Here is a 23,982-nt window from a genome sequence, read left to right on the forward strand (position 1 = left end):
AAAACCCAGACCGGCTCCTGGGAGAGCAGCCAGCAGGTCTTGAGGGGAGGGCATGGGGAACCGAGACAGAGGGGCAGGGCAAGGCTGTGGAAGGGACCTGGAGGGCCCATCAGCCTCAGAAGCAATGCAGGGAAGCTGACGGCCAGGCACCGGGGCCCCAGGAACAGTCAGCATCAGCTTCTCTCCTGTGTCTCTCCCCTTTCCAGAGAGCAGCCTGCAGCCAGTGTGGGCCCCTTGACCGTGGGCTGCCCTCAGCACACACTGTGCTCTTGGCCTTGAGCGTCCTGGCGCACTCTTGAAACCCTAAGCCTCCTTGAAGGACAGTTCCCAACTCCTCACCTGCCTCAGGCCCTCAGCTGCAGCTGCATCCCCTCTCCTGGAACTGCCAAGCCCCCTTTCTCACCGTGTGCCTGGTGCCCCCAAGGGCAAAGGCTGTGTCTCACTACGTTTGCCATGGCCCAGAGTCCCTGGCATGTGGAAGGGTTCCTGTTAGCAAACATCAGAGTCACAGGCAGAGACGTGACAGGCCATGCCAGCCCAGAAGTTGCAGGGGGAAGTGAGAGCCATGTGGCAGGCCTCCCGAGCCTTCCTCCTGTGTGTGCAGCCCGACTCCCAGCCCGCGCAGAGAGAGACAGAGTCCCCCAAGTGCCTGAGCTGAATCAGCCAGCGGCTGTGGTTGGGTTTTGTCTTTTAACATTTCCCTTGGTTCTTGAAGTTATAGGAGCTCAACTTACAAACTGTGGAAAGTTCAGAAAAGTTTAAATAAGCAGGGCGTGGGAGGGCCTGGCCCGAGGGGGCTGCGGCTGCCCTGGCAGGCTTCCCTCCCACAGCACAGGCCTGTCCTCCGCTCCTGCCGCCTGCTGGGTGAGCCTTGGGCTTGACCTCTGGGCCGGCGGAAGCGGCTGGTCTGTCACAGTGGCGGCTGCGGCAGTGTCACAGCAGGCATTCAGCAGGTGGTGGCTTCTCTGTGGTCACCTCTGAAAGGATCTAGTGTTTCCCCTCACAGCCTCCACAGAGCCTGGGGGGCGAGGGGAGGAGGGCAGCCCTGTGGACCTGGAAGTGTTTGCCCTGTGATGTCTGAAGCCGATCAAAGCAGAGGGAGCTGGGGTTAGGAGCTGACTCCTGGGGTGGATGCCTTCCCTCCCAGGGGACACAGGAGTCCTTTGGGAGGAGTTCTGAGTCCACTGCCCCCAGGACTGAGAGCACAGAGCCCAAGCAGCCCCAGGGCCTGGCTTCTTGGTCTAGCATTCCAGTTCTTCCCCCAATAAGGGATTGTATCCAGAAATATAAAGAGCCCAAACAACTCAACAATAAAAGAACAAATAACCTACTTCTTTTTTTTTTTTTTTTTTTTTTTTGACAGGCAGAGTGGACAGTGAGAGAGAGAGAGAGAGAGAGAGAGAGAAAGGTCTTCCTTTGTCGTTGGTTCACCCTCCAATGGCTGCCGCGCTGATCCGATGGCAGGAGCCAGGAGCCAGGTGCTTTTCCTGGTCTCCCATTGGGGTGCAGGGCCCAAGCACCTGGGCCATCCTCCACTGCACTCCCTGGCCACAGCAGAGAGCTGGCCTGGAAGACAGGCAACTGGGACAGAATCCGGCGCCCCGACCGGGACTAGAACCTGGTGTGCCGGCGCCGCTAGGCAGAGGATTAGCCTAGTGAGCCGCGGCGCCGGCCAATAACCTACTTCTTAAATGGACAATGAATGTGAATAGTTATGTCTCCAAAGGACATGCAAGTGGGGGCTGGCATTTGTGGTGCAGCTGGTTAAGCCACCACTTGCAATTCTGGCATCCCATATGCGCACCAGTTCAAGTCCCCGCTGCCCCACTTCTGATTCAGCTCCTTGCTAATGTGCCTGGGAAAGCAGCAGAAGATGGTCCAACTGCTGGAACACCTGCCACCCATGTGGGAGACTCAGATGAAATTCTTGGCATTTGGCCTTGGCCTGGCTCAGCCCTGGATATTGTGGGACATTTGGGGAGTGAACAGGCAGATGGAAAATCTCTCCTCTCTCCTCTCTCCTCTCCCTTTCTCTGACACTCTGACTTTCAAATAAATAAATCTTTAATTTTTTATAAAAAAGTAAACTTCCTGATATGTGAATTATACATCAATAAAACTGCTTTTTTTTTTTACAAGATTTATTTATTCATTTGAGAGGTATAGTTACAGACAGAGAGAGGGACAGAGAGAAAGGTCTTCCGTCTGCTGGTTCACTCCCCCAGTGGCTGCAACGGCCAGAGCTGAGCTGATCCAAAGACAGGAGCCAGGAGCTTCTTCCGGGTCTTCCATGTGGGTGCAGGGGCACAAACACTTGGGCCATTTTCTACTGCTTTCCCAGGCCACAAGCAGAGAGCTGGATTGGAAAAGGAGCAGCTGGGATGTGAACCCGAGCCCATATGGGATGCTGGCGCTGCAGGCGGAGGCTTAGCCTACTTTGCCACAGCACCAGCCCCAATAAAGCTAGATTTTAGGAAAAATATAGGGTCCCAATACTTCAATCTATCCCAGAAGCCCCAGGAGCAGCCCTGCTACCTGCCCTTCCCAAGCCACCATCCAAGGACAATGAGATGCAGCCAGCAGTAGGGTACCAGGAAGGGGATACCTGACATGGGCCCTACTTTTCCAAGGGGTCCTTTTCCATCCTGGCTCAGGCCTTTCCCTCTGCACCCCCTCCTTCTCCTTGGAACGCCCTCCCCAGTCCCGCACATCCTCTGGATCTCAGCTCCAGTGTTGTGGTTCTCAGATACCCTCGGCTGACCCTGCACCCCAGGGCACTGATTCTCTTTCCACCAACACAGTTCCCAACCTGCATTGCAAGCATGGTCCCAGCACGGAATAAACCTCAACCAAGTGAACAAAGCAAGAACAAGAAGCTCCGTGTGAGCCTGGACATGTCGGGAGGCATGGCCCTGCTGAGCAAGTAGGCTCCTGTCGCCCAGTCAGTAAATGAGATGAGCAGGGTGCCCACTGGACTCAGGTTCTGGAAGGATCCCTTTGACTGTTCTGCAGGGATGGTCCAGCAGTGTGATGCTAGGGGCAGGAGGCCAGGGGAAGACCATGAGCTTAGTCCAACTCCAAAAAGGCAAGGCTGAGCCTCAGGCAGAGGCTACATAGACAGAGGGAAATGCAACACTGGGAAGGAATCTGGGGACCAAAAGCAAAATGATCTGGGGACAGCACCACGACAGGACAGAGAAAACCCAGGTTGTCACCAGGTTCTGGTGATGCAAGGGGCCAAAGGGATGGGGGCATTTCCTGAGTGGGGAGCACACATGGGGTGAGGTCTTCTGAGATGGCCAACCATGGGACCTCACAGGCAGTGCTGCCCCCAGTCAGCAGTCTCACCCACTCAGCCCCGGGACACTTCCCATGTCCATCCCCTTTGACACCACACTGCCCAAGGTCAGGTGCCAGCACCACAGTCTCTCCACCTCAGCCCACTTGCTTCCCCTCACTTCCCCTCCATGGTACCACTGGGTAAGAATCAGCACAGAGTGGGTCCTTCTCCAGCTCACACACCTTCAATGGCTCCCCAGTGCCCTCAGAGCAAGGGGCAGACTGGGCCTCCCTCATACTTCCTGTGCCCACCCCATTCTGCAGAGCCACCCCTCCCCTGTGCCCTGGTCCTGCTGTGCTTCCCACCCCAAATGCCCTTTCTCCCTTCTGTGCCCAGTATAAAAACTGCTTCCTCCATGCCTCCCACTCTGAGCCTGAGTAGCACAGAGCCTGCAACTCTGGAACCCAAACCAGGAGGCATGACCTGACCAGCAGTTTCTTCTAACAGTGACTTTCTTTTAAACGATTTGGAAATGCTAAAGGATCAAGTCACGTGGAGTTACAAACTCGTTGAGTAACCTTAGCCTGGAAAGGACTAAGAGCATATCTTGGTCCACATTCTCCCTATGGAGGAGGCACTGCAGGCCCAGACACATGCATGTCCAGTCCAGGAGGGCAGACACATGCATGTCCAACCCAGGAGGGCAGACACATGCATGTCCAACCCAGGAGGGCAGAGACATGCATGAACAATCCAGGAGGGCAGACACACGCATGTCCAATCCAGGAGGGCAGACACATGCATGAACAACCCAGGAAGGCAGACACATGCATGTCCAATCCAGGAGGGCTGTTTCTCCGGTCCACAGGTGCTGCAGAGTCCCGGGTGCTGAGGTGGAACTGAGTGGGTGAGAGGCAGTGGACAGAGGCAGAAAGGATAGAAGGAGGACACAGAAGAAATGGGGGGATGTGTGAGCAAATGGACGGGAAGCAGACACGTGCAGGCTGCATCCCAGCCCGTGGACCCTTGTCCAGGGCACAGGGGGGATGGCCCTTCCCAGGGACAGGATGGAATCCCATAGCCCATGACTGCCAGATGCAGAATCTCCAGCTGTCCCATCCACAGGGGCTGCCATACGATGTGAGTGGGGCACAACCTCCCCCTATTCCCCGCTGGTCCTGTCCCAGCCCATCCTCAGGTCTCTAGCCTCTCTCAGAGTCCAGCTGAGCCTCTTGGCCCAGCAGGCCTTTCCAGCAAAATAGAACTCTCTGGAAGACACCTCTGTGTTTCTCTCTCTCTCTCTCTCTCTCCTGCACATCCAATCCATCAGCCAATCCTGTTAGACTGTCTTCAACAGCCTCCACCAGCTCCCTGCTTCTGCCCTGGCCCCTCCCCCCGCCTATTCTCAACTCAGCAGCCAGAGGGATCCTTTGAAATGGTGCATCCAGGAGGCCTCGCCATCTGGCCCCCATTTCCTCTCGGAGCTCATCTGCTACCACCGCCCCCCTCCTCGGCCACACTGGCGTCCTGGCCGCTCTTGGACTGTGCCAGGCTCACTTCCTCACGGGCCTTGGCCGGCTTTTCCCCTGGGTCTGGAAGGCACCCCCCACCCCCAGCCATCTCCTGTCCCTCCTCCCTCATCTCCTCCAGTCCCTCCTCCTCCAAACGTCACCTTCTCAATGAGCCCTGCCTGGGACACATACTCATAACCGAAGGGGAAAATCCACTCCGCCCCTCCTTCCCTGGTTTATTTTCCCCCTAGCGCACCTCCCTCCTGACCACAGTGTCACTTCCTAATTACACTGTAGTCAGCTGCTCTCCTTTACAATGTGATCCCGCGAGGGCAGGGGTTGCCGGCTGTGTCCCGGGCATGGCACGCTGAGCCTGCAGTGCACACGAGGGACCCGTACACGGGTGCAAGGTGAATGCACCCAGGCATGTGTGAGTGAAACTCCCGGTGTTCCGGCACATTCCTCCTGGGCCAGCCCAGGGAGTCTAGCGGGACCCATAGCTGCATTTGTCACCAGCTGCTCTCACCCACCACAAGCCACGTGAGAGAGCTCCCCCTTCCCGGCCCAAGGGCCCTGGAGAACCGCAGTACCCACCAGAGGGCTGCCCATCCTTCCCGAGCTGCTGTATGGGCAGAGCCAGAGTGGCCCAGAATTCAGCTCAGTTCAACAGAAGATAATCCAGGCGAGCCCAGCCGCTGTGTGGTTACAAACCATTTACATAGCACCTTCTCCAGCAGGCCAGGTGGATGCCAAGTGCCAAATGATCCCTGCCAGCCACTGCACTTTGCATGGATCCTGCTCTGCCCTCCTTAATCCTCCACATTCATTTTCCGAGTTGAGCCTCAATCTAGCCTGGCCAGCAGACTGGTGCCTGTGCCTAGTGAGACTAGACTGAGAGCACCGGCTCCTTCCACGCTGCCGCAACACCAGGCAGGGAATCAGGAGTCCTCAGCCCTGTCCCACCCCCTGGGTGCCAACAGTTCAGAGACAGAAGCCAACGAACGGATGAGCGGTGCCAGCTGCACCCGCAACGCTTCACAGGGGCTTCCTATGGGTGTGCAGTGGGGAAGACAGACATGGCCCTGGAGACCCAGATGAACCTGTGGGCTGTGGAGGTCCAATGTCCATAGGGGCACTTCAGAAAGATCATTGAGGGGCCGGCAGCATTGTGGGGTAGCCGTTAAGCTGCTGTCTGTGACTCTGACATCCCATATGGGTGCTGGTTTGAATTGCTCTGCTTCCAATCCAGCTAACTGCTAACACGCCTGGGAAAACAGCAGAGGAGGGCCCAAGCTGTTGGACACCTCACCCAAGTGGGAGACTTGGATGAAGCTCCTGTCTCCTGGCTTCAGTCTGGCCTGGCTCCAGCTTTTTGGAGCCACTTGGAGAATGAATCAATGGATGGAAGATCTCTCTCTCTCTCTCTCTCTCTCTCTCTCTAACTCTGCCTTTCAAATAAATAAATCTCTAAAAAGTAGGATAGAAAGGACAGAAGGAAGGAAGGAAGGAAGGCAGGGAGGAAGGGAGATAGATCATGCATGGAGACGCAGGTGCAGCACTGCTTGGGGTGCTCGCATTCCACATTAGAGTGCCTGGGATCCACTGCCACCTCTGCTTCTGATTCCAGCTCTCTGCTAATGCATGCTGGGAGGCAGCAGATGATGGCTCAAGTACTTGGGCCCCTGCCACCCATGTGGGAGACACAGGTGGAGTTTCAGGCTCCTGGCTTTGGCCTGGCCCAGCCATGGTTCTTGTGACATTTGGGTAGCGAACGAGCAGATGGAACATTCTCTCTTTCTATCTCTCTCTCTGTCACCTTGCCTTTCAAGTGAATGAAAACAAATACATGCACATTTAAAATAAAAGTTCGTGGAGGGGTGGGCACTGTGGCTCAGTGGGTTGAACTGCCGCTTGGGAAGCCCACATGCCACAGCAGGGTGCCTAGAATTGAGTCCCACCTCTGCTTCTGACCCAGCTTCCTGATAATGTGCACCCTGGAAGGCAGCAGATGATGGTTCAAGGACTTTGGTTCCTGCCACGCACATGGAAGACCTGGATCGAGTTCTGGGCTTCTGGGTTTTTCCTAATCCGGCCCTGGCACTTGCAGGCATTTTGGGAATACACCGGTGAATGGAAGATCTCACTCTCTCTCTCTTTCTCTGCCTTTCAAATAAATAAACTTTTTAAAAAGTTGTGGAAAGTAGAATTAAAAGTTATTTTGACACAAACATTTTGAAGTCGCTAAGTATGAGGGGCCTTCAAAAAGTTCAAGGAAGGGGGCTGGCGCTGTGGCGCAGAGGGTTAACACCCTGACCTGAAGAGCTGGCACCCATATAGGGTTTGAGACCTGGCAGCTCCACTTCCTCTCCAGCTCTCTGCTATGGCCTGGGAAAGCAGTAGAAGATGGCTCAAGTCCTTGGGCCCCTGCACCCCTGTGGGAGACCTGGAAGAAGCTCCTGGCTCCTGGTTTCGGATTGGCACAGCTCCAGCCGTTGCGGCCATCTGGGGAGTGAACCATGAGATAGAAGACCTCTCTCTCTCTGTGTAACTCTGACTTTCAAATAAATAAATAAACCTTTAAAAAAAAAGTTCAAGGAAACTTCATATTATGAAAAAAAGATGCACAGATTTCAAAATTGTTTTGTACCAAATAAATTTATCTTTTAATTCCACTTTGCACAAATGATTTGAAGTACCCTTGTGTGTGTGTGTGTGGGGGGGGTGCCTGTGCATGTGTGTTTCTGTGTGTACTGTGCATGTTTGTGTGCGTGATAGGGCACAGGGCCCTTGAACTGACAGATCACTGAGAGACCCACCTCCATGCCCCTCACCCCAGCAATTCCAAAGGGGTGCCTGGAGATGGGGAAGGCGCAGGGGTATCCAGACCATTCAGCAAGAGCACAACCGCACTTAGCCAGACTCCAGCTGCTCACATCCTTACCAGATAGCAAGCCAGCCTAGTCTCTCTAAGCCTCGGTTATACTACCTGCAAAATGGATCTAGTGATTCCCATGTCACAGGGTATCAGGATTACAGAGGTAGGCACCCAACAAATGATGACTTTTCAGGTTGTGGGTTCTATCAGAGATCACATTTGAGCAGAATGGGCTGTCCATTCATTCCCGAAACAACCACTGAACCCCCACGTTGCCTGACATGAGCTGGGCAACAGACATGAGGCCCTGCCCTCGAGAGAGTCGCACACCCTAGCAATGCTGTCTGTGCGTGGGTGTTCTGGGCTGGCTGGCTTTCTGTGGCTGTGCTTTATAACTCCCCTCAAGAACCCTGGGAGTTGGGGCTGCAACAGATGAAGAAACGTTTGGAGCTGCATGCAGATAAAGAAACAGAAAGGTGAAGTAACTTGCCCAGGGTCGCCCAGCAGGCAAAGGACAACAGCAGGACTTAAGTAGAAGATCCACCACCACAGGCAGGCTGGACAGAACCTGCACAGCCTGGGCCATCACCTGCTCAAACAGAGGCAGCAGTAGGGGCTACAGGAACTCTGGGGATGGAGCAGTGTTCGGGGGTGGCCCAGGGAAGGGCTGATGGAGACATCAGTGAGCAGGGACTTAAAGGCACAAATGTTTGGGCAGGAGGAGAGGAAGGATAGGCCAGGCAGGGAAGACAGCCTGGGCATAGGTCCAAGGTGGGGAAAGAGCAGCCCCACCCAGGCCTGTCCCCAGCCCCCGCCTGAGTCCTAGCTCCACCCTCCTAGCTGATGCAGCTCTCCAGGGCCTGCGTGACCTCCTGTCTTTGCCCATGCTGTGCCCTGTTTGTCTGCTCTTCCTCTTTTTCCTCTCCCCTCCAGGCATAGTGGTGTCAGGGCAGGATTTGCAAACAGGCCCACTGCACATTCTCACCGCACTGCCCTGCCTTGCGTAGAGCGAAAGACACAAGCCCAGAGAGACCAGAGGTAGAGAGGAGTCTGCCAGGGAAGTCCTGGTGACTGGGGGAAAGGATGTGCAAAGACATGACAGACTCAGGGCTGTTGCAGGGTCTGCACACCTGCCCAGCCCAGGCACTCCCAGCACACTGCAGCACTCTGGAACCAGTGTTCCTTCCAATGCCCTGCCCGGCGGGAGCCACAGAGCAGGGCTAGAGCCCTGGCTCTGGTGTTGCCTGGGCCCGGTGTTCTCCCTGAGCCTTGCCTCTCTCCCCTATGAAATGAGAGCAGATCTCAAGAACCACTGGAGCAAGAGGAAAGCGGCTCTGGCCCCGAGTGGGTGCCCAACAAATGCCAATTTCTAGAACACTGTGATGGAGCTCACTGGGGTGATCATCTCCTAGCAGCTCAGGCCCTGGCACGGAGCCATTGTCTAGCTGGCGAACCAAGAAACCAAAGGTCCAGGAGGCTCTGGGCTCAGCCCTGATAGGGCTGTGGTTAGAGCAGAGGCGTTATTCCATGAGCCCTGCCTCTCCTGGAGACCAGGGTCTGGTAGCAGGAGGCACGTGTCTGACGCCCCAGCCCTGCTTTCCCAAGAGTCACTGTAGGGACACCCAGGTACCCAAAGTGCAGCCGTGGCCTGGCCCAGGTGACAGATGACAGCCAGAGACAGCTGTCTGGGGCCTGGGCCTGGACACCCCGCTTCTGCCAAGTAGGAGCCAACAGGGCCTGAGGGGCTGCTCTGCCCCTTCCCCACGCTGCCCTCCATGCTGGAGGGGGACAGAGGTGCTCACTGGGCACCTTCTGTGATCAGAAGAGGGCTGGGTGCTTTGCAGCACCCATTGCCACTAACACCTCTGACAGCTGCATACGAACATCTCAGCCACATGCGGACAGAACTGCTGGATCCTCTGTCTCTGACCTCATCTCCCTCACCCACATTATAATGACAGGGAGCTCATTTTGGGAAAGAAAGTCCTTAGCAAGACCTGAAAATGGCCCTTGAAACCTGCACCTTAGGCCCAAGCACCAGCTCTAAGCTACACCCAGAGCCAGGCCCTCTGCCCCCAAAGCAGCCTCAGGGGCATGAACACAGCGGCACAGCCCCCACAGAACCAGTGTCCTCCTTCACTGTACCTGAGCCTCAGCTCCTGCTGCCACAAAACAAGGAAAACAGCCCCTGCTCCTAGGGGTGGTTCTGAGGCTTTAGCAAGTGCAGCCTAGAAAATTCCAGGAGCAGCCGGTTTTCAGAGAGGCTCCAGCCACAGGGAGAGGTTCAACGGGCTTTCCAGAAGCCTCACGCCTCTTCCCCACAGGAGGAAGTGGCTGTGACCAGGGCATCCCCGTGGTGGGGGCTGGGATCAGGCACCTAGCAGCTGCACAGGTCTGGCACAAGCTCACACATAGGACAAAGGACACCGCTCAGTGCAGCCTTGCCAAAGGACCACAGGGCTTGGGGCCAGCCAGGTCTGGGTGCGAGCCCTTCTGCTGTGTTTCAGCTCTGTGGCTTCTGTAGCCACAGCCACCTCTGCTCTGAGCAGTGACTTCCGTCTGGAGGAAGGACCTGTCCCTCAGGGCTGGGATGCTCAACACAGGCCGAAGCTGGATGACCCCTCAAAGACAGAGCCAAGCAAAGCACAGCCAGGGCCCCTCCGGGACAGCCAGGTCACCCTCATCGGTGTCCTCCCTGTCCCTAGCTCACTGGAGAAGGGCCCCGTGTCTCTGCACACTCTGCTCCCCTTTTGTGTACACTCTTCCCTGCAGAGCCCTCTCTACCCTCGGTCCCCCTGGTTTGTCTCAATCTCTGTGTGAGGCAGGAAAGACACACGGGCAGGAGTCCACCGATGGGAAACCGAGTCCCAGAGGAGGGAACTAACAGATGCAGTATCAAGACTGGAGGCAGCAGTCGGCTAAGAGTCCAGCCCAGGCTCCTGCCATGCCCCCAGTGCCCCTCCAGGCAGCACTGAGACCCTTCCCAGCCCAGCTACCCTCCCCCCACACCTGGGCATCCCCCAATTCAGAGCTTTGCACGCACCATGACCCCAGCCTAGAACACCTGCTGTTCTCTCTGCCCACTGGGATCTCATTGACCGTTAAGCCTCCATTCTCCTCCCTGCCCATCCAGACATGCCCTCAGCCCCTGAGGCACCCTCTCCCCCTGTCCTCCTGACTTCTCCCCATCTCATTGCCCTTCACTGTCAAGTCACCTTATCTATGCCCCTCCTGTAGGACACTCCCTCGGACCAGCTGGACCACTTCCTCCCACAAGGCCACTCCCAGACACTACCCTGCTCCACCTGCTTGTGACCCCTGGCTCAGAGCAAGGGGCTCCATTCACACGTGCTGCCTCACCACCAGCACAGACACTGGCGTGGGCCAGGGGTTCAGTACCTGCTGGCCCCGCATGGCTATTGAGCACCTGTTGTGTGTTAGGGACGCGGGACCCAGCCGTGAGGAGACATCGGAGCCCTGCTGTAACATAGGTTTTTTTACATTCCAGTGATAAACACATGCGTGTGTAGCCCAAGGTCAAGGTAACAAGGGCTATGAAGAGCAACAGAGGAAAGCAGGGGGCAAAGGATGGGGAGGGTGGTAAGGAAAGGTGAGTTTTTCAAATACTGTCTATGTATTTGAGAGACAGCTAGAGACACACACACACACATGGACAGATGGAGCTCCTGCTCACTGGCTTACTCCCCAAATGCCCACAGCGGCCAAAGCAGTGAGCTAGGAACAGAATCCAGATCTCCCCTCCCACGTGGGTGGCAGGGACTCAATTACTTGAGCTATGGCCACTGCCTCCCAGGGTTTGCATAAGCTGGGAGCTAGAGTCAGAAGCTGGAGCCAGAAATTGAACTCAGGCACTGATGTGGGACTCAGGCATCTTAACCGCTGGGTGACAAGCAGAGGCCACATTCCAGGCCTCATGTACCAGGTTGGTGCTAGCACTGTTACAGTTTGACAAATGAGAAAGCAAGGCAGACAGTGTCACTCACATCATGCCATAGCAAAGACAGTGGGCAGCAGGGCCAGGATGCAAACGCAGGGAATGGAGTTGGTTCTGGTATCTACACTGGCCTCTCCCGGTCTGGTCTCCGAGAGTGACCAGGACTCATGTGGAGTGGCCAGCACTATTGAGTCTCCCAACAGGCAGGGCAGGGTCATGGTGTCCGTTGGCAGGGGAAAACACAGGGAGGCACTGCGGCTTGCCTAGGGCTTCATGGCTTGTCCACGGAGCAGCTGGGACTCCAGTCTGGGTCTCGCACTCCAAACGCGTGTGCTGGAGTTTGGCAGGCAGCACACACAGCATCTTGAACTTGAGCCTGCTCAGGGGTGAGGTGGACCCTGAGGCTCCTGAGGCCTGGAGCAATTTCTGAGGACTTGGCTCTCTTTTGTGGGGGGTGAGGGGACAACAGATGCCCCTCTCAGGCTGTGTCCCAGACCCCTTCATTTCTGTTGCTCTCCTGACTCCTTTCCAAGAAGTTTGTTGTGCCTAGAAGGGCCCTGGCCACTGGTCCCTGCTGACACACTGTCACCCTCCAGCCAGGGGAGGAGACCAAAAAGCAGGCTTCACTGTGTCCCCTTAAGGATTTCACTGCCAGGAACCCAGCCGAGGGAAATATAGTTTGTAGACCAGGTCAGGTCCAAGGTCACTCCATAAAAATGGATTCCTGGAAAAACATAAACCAGTAGTTTACTCTGTGAATTTTATTGGCCCTAAAAAATAAAAGGAACCATGTCATAATGTGGAAGAGAGAGAACGCATTCCTAGCTGCCCCTTTATCAGCAAATGAGGACTTTGGGTCCGATGCACTCATCACTTTTGTTTCATAAAACCCAGCGTGGCTATGAGACGAGGATGGTGTCCAAACGGTTTGCTTGTTTTCAAGATAACTGTCTGTAATGCAGGGCATGACTTAGTTTGGTTTGTTTTATTTTTTAAACCAAGCTCAAATTCTCCTGACTTCACGCCTGTTCTTCCAGCCAGAGGGAAACTGACTTCAGCATCCATCCGATATGTCGGATTTCTTTGTGGCATCCACTTCATCTCTCAGCCGCCAGCCATGATGTCATGAGCCCATCAGATTTCCGGTAGGGGGAAAACGCAGGGGAGCTGGAAAGAATGGATGTTTCTTCCCCGTCAGGAAGGCGGGGGGAGGCGCGGGGTGTGTTCGGGAGGAGGCAGGCTCAATGTTTGTGATATTAAATGTCAGGCAGAAACCTGAAAAGCCCAGCCACCCAGATGTTTTCTCAGCATCCAGATGTCTGGCACCCAGCAGCCCGGGCTGCCCACTCCCAGGAGGCACTCGACATTTCGGCTCTGACCCCAGGTCTGCGCTGCCAGGAGCCGTGCATCCTCGCTCGCGGCTGCCCACCCTCGGGTTGGGAGGTTTTTTGTTTTTTTCTTTTTTTTCTTCTACATCTTTACACATGGATGACAGGAGTAACTAGGTCCAGATTTCTAAAAGCTGCTGGAGCCGTGATTTGAAAAGTTCAGTCCTTGGAATTAGCTTCCACGGCATACACGATGTGAGCCAGAGGAGAAAAAGCCCTCGGCCAGCCCACACCCCAGCATGCGTGACTGCAGCCACAGGACTCGGAAACCCAAGACAAAACCGGCCAGGCTGAAGCCCGGGACCAGAGGCCGACACCGAGCAGCGCTCGCCCGCCCCCGGAGAGTGCTTCCCCCAAATCACAAAACCCCCGCACAGCTTTCTGCTTCCTGACAAAGGCCCTGGCTGCCAAGGCGCCGGCAGTTGCCAACAAAGGCGCAGGGCAGAGCTGGTTTGCACTCACACTCAGGGCTGCGAGGAGTCCTAAAGAGCAGATGGAAACACCTCGGCCTCCCCACAACCGGCCACAGGGCCCCCCCCAGGTCTGGGGGAGCCCTGCAGGACAACAGACTGTGCAGGGCCCCAGCCTCCTGGTGGCCTGGCCGGGCGCCCGCCAAGGCCACCTCCCAGCCTCTGACATCACGGCTAATTGCCCCTGAAAATGAGCCAGGAACGCCAGACCCTTGGTGACTTCGCAGGGGCCTGGAGAGAGGCAGTGGGGAGGGGCCGTCTCCAATTAAAACGGAGTGCTCAGACAGCAAGAAGGAGGGGCGGCTGAGGGGACAGCGCCTGGCAGAGGGCAGGAGGAGGTGCCTAGGGGAGCAGAGATGGGGCGGGGGGGCACCCCCTGTGCTTTACACTGAAGCTGGGGTGGCCCAAGGTCACCAGGCTAATTAGCAGGACAGCCAGTACCGGGGAACAGAAAACACAGGTCTGGCATCACCCAGCTCTTCCCCTAACGTTATCTCATTTAATCCTCACAACACTCTGGGAGGGAGGGATTACCATTAACCCCTGTGTCCGGAGGAGCCAATGGAGGCGCAGAGAGGTTAAGTAATTTGCCCAGGGCCACACAGCTAGTCACTGGAGAACTTGGCCTGCACTTGCGCGTCCTCTGAGTCGGAAGCCAGTGCTCTTCCTGCTGGGCAGGGGAGGCAGCTGATTCCACCGGGAGCAGTGCGCCTGACTTAACCACATCTCACATGCCGGCGCTCCCCACCGAACAGAAGGGAGCAAATCACTGGAAATGAAGTGGTTTTTTTTAAGCCACTGCAGGCAGGAGGCCGGCCGGTGAGTGGGTGGGGAGCCCCTTTTACTTCTTGTCCCTGCCAGAGCCTGCGGGAAGCTCCAGCCGGCTCTGCAGCCGAGCGTGCGGTGCGTGGCGGAGGCGCAATCCCCTGGAGCGGCCGGGGGAAGGGCCGCGGTGGAAGCGCTGTGGGGCGCGAGCGGTAAGCTGCCGCAGGAGAGGTGCCAGGCACACAGGTCTGCCGGAGCCAGGGCAAGGCAGATCCGCCGTGCCCGGAAACCACAGAGAAGAAACAGAGGAGGCGGTCCCTGGAGCGGGCGCCGGCTTTCCTGCCAGGAGTTCCAGTGAGCTGTGGGTCACCCACAGACCAGGGGGACCTGCCGCTGCTCAGGGGCACTGGGACCAGGGACGGCCAGGTGCTCACGTGGGCCTGAATCCTGCCCGCCCTGGGCGTCTCATGGGTCGCCACCTTCCCCCGGAGGAGCTCTGGGGGGTGGGGGGCAGAGCTCCAGGAGGTGGCACAGAAGAAAGGGGGCAGGCCAGGCCCGAGTTCAGAGACAGGACGCGCTCTGGCAGGGCCACACTCTGCAGTGGGCAGTCTGTCTGTGCCAGGCCGCCCCCTGCTCTCTCCCTGAGCAGGTCTGCTGCTGTCTTTCACTTTGTGAGAACAGCAAACAGGGTGTGGAGCCCAGGCCATGCGCCAGGGGAGGGCAAGAGACTGTTTCTGCCGTGTGGGCGCGGGCCTGGCTGAACAGAGCTCACGCTTCTCGGGAAATCTTACCCATCCTTTGCCCACCAGAGTCCCAGTCCTGCCCTCGCGGCACTTACACCACGGGAGACCCACATGAACCAACTGACCATACAAAAATGCCCATGGAGGGAGTGGACCCCTTGCAAGTACCAGGTTAGGGAAGTGAGGGAAGGCTTCCTGGAGGAGGTGACACGGGTGCTGGGGGCCAAAAGATGAGTGTTAACCACCCTGATTCACTGTCACCCCCGGAGGCAGGTCTTCACTGATATCCATGCCCCTGCCTCTGCTCACCACCACATCCCTGCACTGTCCTGGAAGTCCTGTGAGGAAGACGGGTGGAGGGGGTGTGGGGGCAGGCACCGGGCAGAGGGCACTGAGGGGCTGGGAGGTGAGGTGGGGGCGACCGTAGCCATGCAGCCTGGGGGCCCCTCCTTCTCTCCCTCTCAGCCCACCTGCACCATGGGAGGGGGAGTCTCGAGGCCAGGGCTCCCCCGCCCCCAGGGGCGGAGCAGGTGGAGGCCGCCTTCCTCCTCCACTTCCTCCCTCCCCGCGCGCCACCGGGAGACAGGGAGCAGCAGGTGCTGGGGACCCCCGCCCGGTCCCCGCGCGCCGCCCGCCCACGGGTCTCCTGGCCGAGCCAGAGGTGGGCAGAACCGGCGGCAGCCTCGGCGTCCGGGTCCGCCCGCCCGGCCCGACCGGCGGCCCCGGGGCTCCGAGGGAATCCCAGGCTCCGAGGGAATCCCCGCGCCGCCCGCCGCTCCCCGCGCCGGCGCCCGCCGCTCCCGCGGGCCGGCCGGGCGGCCGGGGGACTCGCGGCGCGCTCCGGCAAACTTTCCGCGTCTACACCCGCTGGCGAGCCGGCGGCGCCTCAAGCACGTGTCCACACCGCCTCGCCGCGCGCGCGCACACACACACACACACACTCCCGCACGCTGGAGGCTGCCCCGGCCACGGGGACCTTCCCCGCGCCCCGCGACGCGCGCGACCCGGCCCACAACTTCAGCCTCGGGTCCCCTGGACCCCCTCCGGATTTCCGAAGCGCCTCCGCCGGGCCACCTGTGCACGACTACACCCCCAGGCAGTCCCTGGGTCGCGAGAGCCACCTCAGCCCAGGGGCCGCGTCTACACCGCCTCGTCAGTTCCCGGCTCGCGAGAGTCTCCTCAACTCAGGGACTGCGCCCACACCGCCCCGGCAGCTCCCGGGTCGCCGGATTCGCCTCCACTCAAGGACCGCGTCTACACCGCCCAGGCACTTCCTGGGTCGCGAGAGCCACTTCAGCTCAGGGACTGCGTCCACACCGCCCCGGAAGTCCCTGGGTCGCCGAATTCACCTCAGCCCGGGGCCGCGTCCACACTGCCCCGGCAGCGCCCGGGTCGCCGAATTCACCTCAGCCCGGGGCCCGGGTGGCCGGAGCCGCCTCAGCTCGGGACCGCGTCCACACCGCCCCGCAGCCCTCGGGTGGCCGGAGCCGCCTCAGCTCGGGACCGCGTCCACACCGCCCCGCAGCCCTCGGGTGGCCGGAGCCGCCTCAGCTCGGGACCGCGTCCACACAGCCCCGAAACCCTCGGGTGGCCGGAGCCGCCTCAGCCCGGGGCCGCGTCCACACAGCCCCTCAGCCCCGGGTGGCCGGAGCCGCCTCAGCCCGGGGCCGCGTCCACACCGCCCCGCAGCCCGGGTGGCCGGAGCCGCCTCAGCCCGGGGCCGCGTCCACACAGCCCCTCAGCCCCGGGTGGCCGGAGCCGCCTCAGCCCGGGGCCGCGTCCACACCGCCCCGCAGCCCCGGTGGCCGGAGCCGCCTCAGCCCGGGGCCGCGTCCACACCGCCCCGCAGCCCGGCGCGCGGCCGGGGTGATGCCCGCGCGGGTCCCCGGCGCCCCACGCCCCGAGCCGGCCGCGGCTGCCTACCTTGCCGCGCCTCACGCTCGCGTCCTGGCCGCGCGTCGTCTTTCACACATTTTCCAACACTGTCGGCGGCGACAGAAAACGTTATAAATCCTCCTGCGGCCACGTGGCGGGCCCCCAGGCTCGCCCCCCGCTTTTTCCGGCCTCTAGGACAATACTCGGCCCCAGCGGCCGGCCGCTGGCCACCGGGCTCCGGGCGGCGCGGCTGGCCGCGGCGGGGCGGGGCCGGGGCGGGCCGGGGGCGGGCCGGGGGCGGGGCCACGGGTTCCGACCGCCCTCTCCAGGGAAACCGTGGCCTGCGACTAGGGCTCCTGTTGCAGCTCCTGATTGGCCGGCCGGCTGGCGCTTCTGAAGCCTGATTGGCTGGGACGGAGGAGGGGGCCTGGGGCCTCGGTGCTGCGTGGCTGCGGTCCTCATTCTTCGCCTTCTCGGTCCCGAGCGGCCGCTGCTGCCCGGGGCTCCCGTGAACTCTCAGCCTCCTTCGCTCCGCTTCCGTGCTGCTCATCACAACCCTTAGCACCTCGAGGGGTCACCGCGCTCCTTTGTCCTCTTCCAAATAGCCCCTTGAGGTGGGGACCCGCGGCTTGCGCTGCTCACGGCTGTGTCCCCAGGGGGCTGGCACGTAGTAGGTCCTCAGGTCGCCGACCGAATGCACGGGAAATGTGCGTGCGGGCTTTTTAGAGCTGTCCTCGGTGCCGGCAGCATGCCGGGAACGTGGGGTAACTGTCCGCCCAGGTTGAAGGGCATAGCTGTCCTGGGGCGAGCTGACCTCCCTGTGCCTCCACACCTGTGGGTGTCAGGGCCTCCGTTTCCAGTCTTCCCAAGAGAGCTGCGGTACAGCGGAGGTGGGTGCCCGTGAGTGATTTCCACGAACGCCAGGAACCTAGCACTGTGTGGGCAATGCTAAGGCTCAGCGGGTAAAGCCGCCGCCTGCAGCGTCGGCACCCCATACAGACGCCGGTTAGAGTCCCAGATGCCCCACTTCTACCTCCTCCTCCTCCTCCTCCTCCTCCTCCTCCTCCTCCTTCCTCCTCCTCCTCCTCCTCCTCCTCCTCCTCCTCCTCCTCCTCCTCCTCCTCCTCCTCCTCCTCCTTCTCCTCTTCTTCTTCTTCTTCTTCTTCTTCTTCTTCTTCTTCTTCTTCTTCTTCATTAACTTAAGAGGCAGAGTTAGAAAGGGAGAGACAGAAAGGTCTTCCATCCACTGGTTCCCTCCCCCAAATGGCCGCAAGAACCAGAGCTGTGCCGATCTGAAGCCAGGAGCCAGGAGCTTCTTCTGGGTCTCCCATGGGGGTGCAGGGGCTCAAGGACTTGGGCCATCTTCCACTGCTTTCCCAGGCCATAGCAGAGAGCTGGATTGGAAGTGGAGCAGCCGGGACTCGAACCGGCAACCATATGGGATGCTGGCACTTCAGGCAGCAGCTTTACCTGCTACACCACAGTGCCAGCCCCAATAAGTCTTTTTTAAAATTTTTCAAAAAATATATTTGTTTATAATTTGTTTATAAGTCAGAATTACAGAAAGTGGAGAGAGAGAGAGAGAGAGAGAGAGAGAGAGAGAGAGAGAGAGAGATCCTCCATACACTGGTTCACTCCTGCAATGGCCGGGGCTGGGCCAGGCCAAAGCCCGGAGTCAGGAGGTTCCTCCACGTCTCCCACATGGGTGCAGGGACCCAAGCACTTGGGCAATCCTTCACTGCGTTCCCAGGCACGTTAGCAGGGGGCTAGATCAGAAGTGGAGCGGCTGGGGCTTGAACCAGTGCCCATATGGGATGCCAGCACTGCAGATGGCAAGCTTAACCTGCCAGGCCACAGCACTGGCCCCAATAATTCAGTCTTTAAAAAAAAATCAAATCTTAGTTGCCCGCCAGGCCTTGTTGCTTCTTGGGAAACCCCACATCAACCACAAGGACCACTGGAAGAACTCGGTTCAACCCAGGGTACATGGGCCACCTCTGACAGTTTGGGCTGGGCGGGACCATCATGGAGCACAGGGACTTGAGCAGGGATGCTGTTCTCTGGGGTGGGGGAGGGGATTCTGGAGACCCTCTCCTGTCCCCACCGGGGGTCCCAGGGTGGAGCGGCGGGTGTCTGCCTCTGCAGAGGAGGGTGCAGGAGTTGCTCCTGGAGTCGGGCAGGAGAGGGTTAATCAACCAGAAACACGCTGGAGCTGCCTCTCCCGTAAGTGGGCAGCCGAGGGGAGGCCAGGCGGAGCTGGCTGGGCGTCTTCACGAGGCCTCCCTAGCGGCACCCCAGGCGTTGGGTTTAGGGCCCGCTCTGATCATGTGAGCTCCTCTGAGCAGGGAGCCTGTTTGCACACCGAGCTATGGGTGCCCGGGTTAGGTCTACAGCAGAACACTTCTGGGCACGCAGTTCCAGACAGAGCAGGTCTCAGCGAGGAAAGGAGGTTCTCACCAGGAGGGAGCAGTGGGAGCCGCAGCCGGAGGTGGGTCACCCACCCAGCAGCACACTGCTCCCTGGGCTCCCTTCCAGCTCATCCCAGATCAGGAGGGAGCCGGCCCTGGCCTCTGGATAACAGGCTCCCTTTCCAGCTAGCTGACCCTGCCCCACCCTGGTGCCCCAAGGAGGGCGCTTCCTCCTGACCGCATGGCCCCACCCCCACTCCCATCCGCGATGGACAAGGACAATACAAGCTGTTTCACAAGCAGTTGGTGATTAATCACCAAGTTAATTAAAGAGGCAGTAATTGCACTCCGATTTCACAGGCAGGAGGGTGTCTTGAGCAGGGCTGGGTGGTCAGCGCAGGTCTCCCTGACAAGATGGGGCTGCAGACAGAGGATTTAAACAGGAGGGAAGAAAAAAAAGGCATTTTTGAAAAGTGGGTGCTTCAACCATGGCTATGATGTTGTATTTGACATAATCGGGCGGAGGGGCTTACATGTGGAAGCTCATCTCCACATTTCCCACATCTTTGAAACACATTTTTTTTAAAGATTAATTTATTTGAAAGGCAGGGTACCAAGAGAGGGAAGGACAAACTGAGAAAGATCTTCTACCAGCTGGATCTCTCCCCAGATGGCCACAACAGCTAGGGCTGAGCCAGGCTGAACACAGGAGCCCAGAGCTCCATCTGGGTGCAGGGACCCAAGCACTTCAGCCACGTCCTGCTGCTTTCCCAGGTACATTAGCAAGGAGCCGGATTTGGGGTGGAGCCGGGACTCGAACCAGTGCTAATATAGACTATCAGTGTCACAGGTGGCAGCTCGACCCACTGCAACACAACGCCGCCTCTTGAAATTTTTTAATTGCAACAACAGCGAAAGGGCAGGGCGGGGAGGAGGTGAAGGATTTATAAATGTCCCGGGATACCAGCGCACCTCACTTTACACAGCGGAGGGGGTCTGAGACGTCCCCTTGCTCCCCCAGTGCGTCTTCACACCCCCATGCTGTATCTTCATTTCTGATTGATTTTCCCTGGCAGAGGCGCCAAATTCTTTGCTTTAAATGTCAGGCTCTCTCTGTCAAGTAGTTAATGACCTATAAAGCACTTAAAATGTACTGGAGGAGATGCTATTTGGAGGCCCCCCGCTGTGTATGCTCGCCTATTGTCAGTAATCACCCCTCATTTATTTGCTCTTCTTGGTTTGGAATTTGCTGTCGGGTTCCCTAAAGCTGAGCCCACCAGCAGCGGATGTGGCCTCTCGGCTCAAGAGCCCTTCAGCTTGGGCGGCCTGGTCATCTCTGTCCATCACACAGATCCCCGCCTCTGCCAGCTGAGTGACCTTGGGCTGGTGTCTGCCCTTGGACAACTGGAGGACGATGCCAGCCTGCTGAGGTCGGCACCGCAGGTGAGAGAGAAGAGGCCCAAGGTCAGAGTGAGCCCAGAGGCCGTGGTGGAGGCGAGCTCCAGGAGCCGAGCTGGGAGAAGCCTCCCCAGAGAGCACAGGGCAGGGCGAGCCGCGACCCAGGGCACAAGGAGAGCGTCCCAGAGTCAGCCTGGCTCTCCCAGGGCGGAAAGTGTGCTGCTTTCTGTGACGGCTGAAACCAATTACTGCAGACTTGGTGGTTTAAAACAACACACGTTTATCCTCTTAGAGTTTCTGGAAGCCAGAAACCCAGAACCAGCCTCAGCAGCCAGCTCCAAGGTGTCTGCAGAGGCTGGGTGGGGAGCCGCTGCACTGCCCTGCCCAGTTGCTGGAACTACCGTCCCTGGCGCTGGCGCTGGCGCGGGCCCTTCCTCCGCCTTCCAGGCCAACAGCGGAGCATCGTCCAGTCTGTGTCTGCTTCCATCACGGTGCTGCCTTCTGCCTCCAATCTCCCTCCACACCCCCTCTCGCAAGGAGATTTGTGACCTGAATAAACTGGGGTAATCTCAAGACCCTCACTCACATCTGCCAAGTTAGGCTGTGGACATCCAGGGGGCTGCAGAAGACCAGAGAGCAATGTGGATCACAGGGTCCGAGGCCGCTGCTGGGGTCTGAATCCCTGTGCCACCCTCAGCGAGGTGACTTGGATGATTTTATCTTTAGGCCTCAGTTTCTTCATCCGTAAAGTGGAATCGATGCTTGTCTCCAGCTAAGAACTCACTTGGTACAAGGTACCTCGAGGGAGCCAGCGTCGTGGTGTGGTGGGTAAAGCCACCAGCTGTAACACCTGCATCCCATGTGGGTGCTGGTTTGTGTCCCAGCTGCTCTCCTTCTGATCCAGCCCCCAGCTAATGGCCTGGAAAGAACAGCAGAAGATGGCCCAAGTGTTTGGGCCCCTGCATCTACGTGAGATCTGAATGGAACTGCTGGATTCACCCTGCCTCAGCCCTGGCTGTTGTGGCTATCTAGGGAGTGAATCAGCAAATGGAAGACATCTCTGTTTCCTCTCTCACTCTTTCTCTCTCTCTCCCTCTCTCTTTCTCTGTCTCTCAAATAAATAAAAGTAATAAATAAAGTAACTCTGACTTTAAAATAAATAAATAAATAAATCTTTTATAAAAGTGACTACATTGGGACTGGCACCGTGGTGTAGCAGGTAAAGCTGCCACCTGCAGCTCTGGCATCCCATATGAGTGCCAACTGAAGTCTGGCTCCTCTATTTCTGATCCAGCTCTCTGCTAATGCACCTGGGACAGCAGTGGAGGAGGGCCCAAGTGCTTGGGTCCCTGCACCCACGTGGGAGACCAGGAAGAAGCTCCTGGCTCCTGGATTCACATCTGCCCTGATCTGCCCATTGCAGCCATTTGAGGAGTGAACCAGCAAATGGAAGATTTTCTCCCTCTCTCTCTCTCTTTCTCTATATCTCTCTCTCTGTAACTCTACCTTTCAAATAAAAATTTTTTTTTTTAAAAAGAAGGGAGTACATCAGGGCTGGTGCTGTGGCGCAGCAGGAAAAGCATCACCTGCAGTGCTGGCATCCCATACGGGCGCCGGTTTGAGTCCCAGCTGCTCCTCTTCTGATCCAGCTCTCTGCTACGGCCTGGGAAAGCAGTAGAAGATGGCCCAAGTCCTTGGACCCCTGCACCCACGTGGGAGACCCAAAAGAAGCTCCTGGCTCCTGGTTCTGGATCGGCACAGCTCCACCCGTTGTGGCCATCTGGAGAGTGAACCAGTGGATGGAAGACCTCTCTCTCTCTCTCTCTCTCTCTCTCTCTTTCTCTCTCTCTCTGTTTTCAAATAAATAAAATAAATCTTTTTTAAAAATGTTCATTTTGACGCAAAATGTTTATGAAATGCACACATAGTTTTTTTATAACTCGCGTTTCCACGAACTTTGTGAAGATGCCCGCCCTCCTACCTATCAGGCAGAGTCTCCAAGGATCCCTGCTGTGGGAAGGGGAGGAAAGGAGGAAAGGGGACGGGGCAGGGCAGGCTGGGGTGGAAAGGGAGCTGGGCCAGGTGCCCGGTGTGTGTGTGTGCGCAAGTGCAGGCTCTGTCCTGGGACTAAGGAACAGGGGACACAGAAGGCGTTGAAACAAGGCCGTATTTCTCTGGTTTTATCGAGATATCATTCGCATACCATAAAATCCACCCTCCCAAAGCGCACAGCTCGGTGGCTTTTGGCACAATCACAAGGTTGTGCAACCATCGCCGCTGTCGAATTCCAGAACATTCTCACTGCCTCACAGAGAAGCCCCTACTCACTAGCAGGTCCCAGAAGCACCCCAGACTCGATCCCCAGGCAGAACCCGGGAAGGGGGGGCGCCCTCAGCGCGGAGATGTGGGCAGTGGGGGTGCAGGCTCAAGGCCAGAGCGGCAGGGGTCAGCTTCTGCTGCGGTCCCTCCAGGTTCCCTCACTTCCCCCGGACACAGGACTGCTGGGCGGGGCAAGCTCAGAGCCGATCATCACAGTGACCGTGACAGCATTCACTTTAGCCCTGGTCACTTGGCTCCGTGTCCCTCCTCCCTAGACTCCGCCCACTGCACTTGTGCTGAGGGCTGGGGAGGCCTGAGGACTGCTGGGGGAAGGAGGGGTGCCTTGGAGGCCAGGGCCTCAGTGAGCAGCTCTGAGCCTTGCACGGATCCAGCCTGTCTCAGGGTGGCTGCGACCGGGCTGGAACATGAGGGTCTCCTCCCCGCCTCCCCCTGCCAGCTGGGCTCAGTTCTGCTGGCCACTTAGAGGGTCCCAGGCCCCACATGGTCAGGGGGGTCTGACCTAGCCCAGAGGCAGCTGAGGTGGGAGGGAGGCCATCTGGTGGAGCGAGAGACAGCGGTGAGGACATTTCTGAGCCGTTCCCCTGGCAGTGACAAGGGCTTCTGGGATCAATTAGCAGAACCACCCGAACAGGGCTCACGGCCCCTGACGCACAGGCCACAGGCACGTGTCTCCGGAGCCTCTTGACAGCGTTGGCAGCAGGATTGACTGGGGGGAGGGGTGCTGGCCGTTGCTGCATGCCTGGGCCCCGCCTGCCTCCAAGGGCTGAGCATGGCCTCCCAAGCCCGTCAGGCGGGAGGGGAGCCGGCTTCCCAGGGCTTGCGCTGCCCTCACTGCCTCTCCTGCCGTTGTGGCTACAGTCAAGTGTCTCCTCCATGTTCACCTCCGTGAAATGGGTCACAGACCAATTAGCGATCCCTTCCTAGAAACGGGAAAAAAGTCGCGCTCCCTCTTTCAGCAAGAATAGGCCCTGAAA

General features: G+C 58.3%; 1 protein-coding gene across 1 annotated transcript in view; it reads right to left on the minus strand.

The window, feature by feature from the left end:
* Nucleotides 1–17,123, minus strand: part of TCF20 (transcription factor 20) — a 183,637-nt gene extending 166,514 nt beyond the window's left edge. The window contains exon 1 of the mRNA XM_051834093.2: nucleotides 16,911–17,123. The gene's annotated coding sequence lies outside the window, so the exon portion shown is untranslated. The remainder of the gene's footprint in view (nucleotides 1–16,910) is intronic.
* Nucleotides 17,124–23,982: the final 6,859 nt, after the last annotated feature.

Source organism: Oryctolagus cuniculus, chromosome 11 (genome assembly GCF_964237555.1).
Source record: "Oryctolagus cuniculus chromosome 11, mOryCun1.1, whole genome shotgun sequence".
NCBI lineage: Eukaryota > Metazoa > Chordata > Mammalia > Lagomorpha > Leporidae > Oryctolagus > Oryctolagus cuniculus.